Below are 6,000 nucleotides of genomic sequence, written 5' to 3'. Positions count from 1 at the left end.
TTTACTTCTGGAACCCAGTTGTCTTTTATATGATTTATTATAGATTTAAAATGACAAAATATTGAAAATGCGACAAGACACGGGGCAAGCATGAGCGAAGAACTGCGTGATCGTCAAACGTCACAGAACGTTTGCTTATGCTAAAGCACTGCTTAAAACTGTTTGTCTGACGTCGAGAAAAGCCCATTTAAACACCCCAGCACCCTGGATTGTGTTTATTCAGTTCTCTCAAAGTACGTCATTCATTGTTAGAGCTGCTTCAGGAAAGAGCGAGACAAATATTCATTTTAAAACTCACTATCCGTCACATGATCTTGTTTGAAAGTAACCTCCATGTCTTGTTTTTGAGTCTTAAAGTGTGCAGTGCAGTCCACGTGCCTGCCTGCATTTGGGACATTATACCTCTATGTGTCAGAGGGTGTCATTATTAAGTGTTGTCACTGTCAGCTGAAGGGTGTTACCGATGCTGACTAAACCCAAACATAATAATAATAATAATAATACATAAAAATGCTAATTTCTCCTGGATGTCTGAATTGTGCAGTCATTGTTCTTTATTTTTCTTATGTCATTATTTCCTCACCATTGTATGATGCATGATAAATACTGTTGTTTTAATGTGAAACGCAAAAAGAGAAATGTGCACATATTTCACCATTTCTAAAGCCATACAACAGCTTTGTGTGAGGATTTGCATTCACAATCTTCTCATTTGCATTCACTTTCATTGAATAACGACTTAAATTGCACTACATGACACTATCGTATGACTTAGAATATAGCACATGGACCACTGTAATGATGCTTTAATGGTTATGCTTTTAATATTTCTTAGAAACTTGAGAGAATATTCATTAAAAATTCATTTTGCATTCTACGGACAAAACGGCATATACAGGTTTGAAACGACGTGAGGGCAAGTAAATAATGACGGTTAATCATGTTTAAACACCTAGCAAAAGTATAAAAATAGAAGATGGATGTAAGTGTCTTCAGGGTAATCCAGAGCATGGATGGGGAATAAATAGGAGTTTATGAAAACTGTATCTTGTGCCACTTGCTCGACAGCAAGCTTAACAGAGGCGCTGATGTGACACGCTCACGCATTCCTGCTGAGGACGAGGTTACTATCGGTCATTCTCCTGATGAAACAGGAAGAGACCTCAAGAGCACAAGAGATGCCCATAACTTACTTTCTTTTGTGACATTTCCATCACATTAATGGATGCATGTGGAAAAAGTTGGCTGTGAGAATTATGGTATGATGATAATGAGAGCGTTTTTATTTTATGAGGTAAATGGGTGGCTTTATGTGGTGTTACATAAGCGTTTGCGTGAGTTATAGTTGGTCAGGTTTGCAAAAGATGAGTCAATATGATTCACAGGGCTGTAAACACTTTTGTCATGTGCAATTCCCAAAATCACCATCAACACATCTGAAAGGCAAACAAAGAGTTTTACTGCCGAGTTAATTTGCTTATACACAAATTCTCATTCCCTTCAACAGGGAATTTATATTAATATATAAAATATATATATTATTTATTATTATATATATTATTCATATTTATATTATATTTAATATATTAATTGAAATAAATTAAATGTGAAGTGAATTTTTTTTTTTTTTAATTGTAAGCATTTTATATTTGCAAATAAAATTTATATAAACTATATAGACATTTAAAAAAATAATAATACAAAAACAAAAAAAAAAACTAAAACTTTAAAGGTGACATATGAAAATCTGACTTTTCCAGGTTATAAGTGCTATAATCAGGTCCCCGGTGCATCTACCAACCAAGAAAACGTGACAAAGATTAACCCAGTAACTTTGTTTTGGGAAGCCTTTTTCTACAAGCGTCTGAGAAAACGAGCGCATCTGATTTTGCTCCCTTGGTGACGTGGCAAAGGGATCTCATTAGAATATTATCGCCCTTTACTCTGTAAGTTTACACCCACAGCGCCACCGTCATTTTGATTTCGCAAGCGACAAGGGTGTACCAGCTCTAACGCCATGGTGAAAGTTTGAGCAAAACATGCTAACTGTTCTGTCTTTGGCTGCACAGATGAGCACAGAACAATATTTAGATCTAAAATAAACATGCAATTTATTTTCAAGCTGTTTACCTTCACAGACATAACCGACTGTTTTTGTAACTCATGTGCGTTTTTAACGTAAACTTGTGTGTGAATGAGAACTTAGTTTAGTACTCGTATGCTGTGACAGCCGCTTTCTGTCCGTGTGCTTCTGATGTGTGCTCTCAGAAAACCGTATACCAGCAAACGTCACAGAACGTTTGCTTATGCTAAAGCACTGCTTAAAACTGTTTGTCTGACGTCGAGAAAAGCCCATTTAAACACCCCAGCACCCTGGATTGTGTTTATTCAGTTCTCTCAAAGTACGTCATTCATTGTTAGAGCTGCTTCAGGAAAGAGCGAGACAAATATTCATTTTAAAACTCACTATCCGTCACATGATCTTGTTTGAAAGTAACCTCCATGTCTTGTTTTTGAGTCTTAAAGTGTGCAGTGCAGTCCACGTGCCTGCCTGCATTTGGGACATTATACCTCTATGTGTCAGAGGGTGTCATTATTAAGTGTTGTCACTGTCAGCTGAAGGGTGTTACCGATGCTGACTAAACCCAAACATAATAATAATAATAATAATACATAAAAATGCTAATTTCTCCTGGATGTCTGAATTGTGCAGTCATTGTTCTTTATTTTTCTTATGTCATTATTTCCTCACCATTGTATGATGCATGATAAATACTGTTGTTTTAATGTGAAACGCAAAAAGAGAAATGTGCACATATTTCACCATTTCTAAAGCCATACAACAGCTTTGTGTGAGGATTTGCATTCACAATCTTCTCATTTGCATTCACTTTCATTGAATAACGACTTAAATTGCACTACATGACACTATCGTATGACTTAGAATATAGCACATGGACCACTGTAATGATGCTTTAATGGTTATGCTTTTAATATTTCTTAGAAACTTGAGAGAATATTCATTAAAAATTCATTTTGCATTCTACGGACAAAACGGCATATACAGGTTTGAAACGACGTGAGGGCAAGTAAATAATGACGGTTAATCATGTTTAAACACCTAGCAAAAGTATAAAAATAGAAGATGGATGTAAGTGTCTTCAGGGTAATCCAGAGCATGGATGGGGAATAAATAGGAGTTTATGAAAACTGTATCTTGTGCCACTTGCTCGACAGCAAGCTTAACAGAGGCGCTGATGTGACACGCTCACGCATTCCTGCTGAGGACGAGGTTACTATCGGTCATTCTCCTGATGAAACAGGAAGAGACCTCAAGAGCACAAGAGATGCCCATAACTTACTTTCTTTTGTGACATTTCCATCACATTAATGGATGCATGTGGAAAAAGTTGGCTGTGAGAATTATGGTATGATGATAATGAGAGCGTTTTTATTTTATGAGGTAAATGGGTGGCTTTATGTGGTGTTACATAAGCGTTTGCGTGAGTTATAGTTGGTCAGGTTTGCAAAAGATGAGTCAATATGATTCACAGGGCTGTAAACACTTTTGTCATGTGCAATTCCCAAAATCACCATCAACACATCTGAAAGGCAAACAAAGAGTTTTACTGCCGAGTTAATTTGCTTATACACAAATTCTCATTCCCTTCAACAGGGAATTTATATTAATATATAAAATATATATATTATTTATTATTATATATATTATTCATATTTATATTATATTTAATATATTAATTGAAATAAATTAAATGTGAAGTGAATTTTTTTTTTTTTTAATTGTAAGCATTTTATATTTGCAAATAAAATTTATATAAACTATATAGACATTTAAAAAAATAATAATACAAAAACAAAAAAAAAAACTAAAACTTTAAAGGTGACATATGAAAATCTGACTTTTCCAGGTTATAAGTGCTATAATCAGGTCCCCGGTGCATCTACCAACCAAGAAAACGTGACAAAGATTAACCCAGTAACTTTGTTTTGGGAAGCCTTTTTCTGCAAGCGTCTGAGAAAACGAGCACGTCTGATTTCGCTCCCGTGGTGACGTGGCAAAGGGATCTCATTAGAATATTATCGCCCTTTACTCTGTAAGTTTACACCCACAGCGCCACCGTCATTTTGATTTCGCAAGCGACAAGGGTGTACCAGCTCTAACGCCATGGTGAAAGTTTGAGCAAAACATGCTAACTGTTCTGTCTTTGGCTGCACAGATGAGCACAGAACAATATTTAGATCTAAAATAAACATGCAATTTATTTTCAAGCTGTTTACCTTCACAGACATAACCGACTGTTTTTGTAACTCATGTGCGTTTTTAACGTAAACTTGTGTGTGAATGAGAACTTAGTTTAGTACTCGTATGCTGTGACAGCCGCTTTCTGTCCGTGTGCTTCTGATGTGTGCTCTCAGAAAACCGTATACCAGAAGTTTAAACTAATATAGTTTAAAACGCATGATAAACGCTCGATAAACGACCAGCTCTTTGGCTGCACAGATGAGCACAGAACACTATTTAGATCTAAAATAAACATGCAATTTATTTTCCAGCAGTTTACCTTCACAGACATAACCGACTGTTTTTGTAACTCATGTGCGTTTTTAACGTAAACTTGTGTGTGAAAGAGAACTTAGTTTAGTACATTACTCATTTGCATTTAAAGAGACAGGCACGAAAAACAGCGTGTTTCAGCTTCCACTCAAAATAGGCATTTTCAAAATGATATAATAAATGATCTGTGGAGTATTGTGAGCTGAAACTTCACAGACACATTCTGGGGACTTGTATTACATATTGTAAAAAGGGGCATAATATGTCTCCTTTAACTAAAATGAAAATTAAAAAAAGAAAATATATATTAAGAAAACTAATTCAAAATATTAATAAAAGTACCATCCTTTAATTCTGCAAAGCTAATGTGCATTTTTACTAGAAGAATGAGATCAGTTTGCCCACATCATCCAGGGGTCTCATTAGGGAAGGATTCATCTGTTCCCGCTCTTGTGCATGCGATTGCTAGTCATAGAAGAGAGCTATTGTTATAGCTGTCGCCTTGTAAGCTATCTGTCTGAGGAAGCCCTGGAGGCCAGACAGACATGCAAACACGGCCGAGTAACAGGAGAAATAAAGCACGACCTGGAGTAACCTCTCTGCTGCTGGCTTTAGCGAGAGTTACTGGAGTTCAGCTCGCATGTCTGCTACACTTATGTGAGAACAAAGAGGAACTAACGCCGGTCAGGGCAGCGTTGGCGTCGACTCAATTTCTGTTTCTGTTTCAGACGATAAAACTGGGAAGAGATTGCTTGTGAGACGCATTCCCCATGACCAAATGCCCAGTGAGATGATGTGTGTCCCTGTTTCACTTCTAAAAGCAAGCTACCTCACATTTGTTGAGCTCTGCACTTTTGCCCAGTGCTGGCAGGAACCGGGAGTCTTATGATGGGCCAAACTACCGCTGCTAACTCACTTAACACTCAGGTTTGGTTTCTAAACGCTGGACACCAAATACATGCGTAGTGGTAACACTGAGTGTACGAGCTAAAATGTCAAGTGTCAGCTCTGTGGTTTTTCTAAGGGACACAGACGTGTGGGATGCTAACCGAAATAGCTATTTATTAACAGAACTTTCTGTCCCTTTAAGCAAAACAAGTTTCTAGTTATATCTTGATTTCACTTTTAAAAATAGGGCCAAAAGGGGTTTTCACAGCGATGGTGTAGAAGAACCATTTTGGTTCCTCAAATAACCTTTCAGTGAAAAGTTCTTAAACAAGCCATTTTTTCTTGGTGTGAAGAACATTTTAATAATCTATAGAACCTTTTTCCATAATAAAGAACCTTTTGTGTAATGAAAAGATTCCATGAATTGTTAAGGTTCTTCATGGAACCATCGATGCCAGTAAATAACCTTTATTTTTAAGAGTGTTGTGGCAAAGCAAAAAGCTTCATGTCTCTCATTTGTCCCAAAGCACAAAATC

General features: G+C 36.6%; 1 protein-coding gene across 3 annotated transcripts in view; it reads right to left on the bottom strand.

Annotated features, from left to right (window-relative positions):
* Positions 1-6,000, bottom strand: part of abca1a (ATP-binding cassette, sub-family A (ABC1), member 1A) — a 41,364-nt gene that overhangs the window by 25,798 nt on the left and 9,566 nt on the right. The gene's annotated exons all lie outside the window — the stretch shown is intronic.

This window comes from Sinocyclocheilus grahami, unplaced genomic scaffold (genome assembly GCF_001515645.1).
Source record: "Sinocyclocheilus grahami isolate Dianchi unplaced genomic scaffold, SAMN03320097.WGS_v1.1 scaffold1668.1, whole genome shotgun sequence".
In the NCBI taxonomy this organism is placed as follows: Eukaryota; Metazoa; Chordata; class Actinopteri; order Cypriniformes; family Cyprinidae; genus Sinocyclocheilus; species Sinocyclocheilus grahami.
The sequence above is the reverse complement of the archived record's forward strand: the minus strand, read 5'-3'. Positions and strand labels throughout refer to the sequence as shown.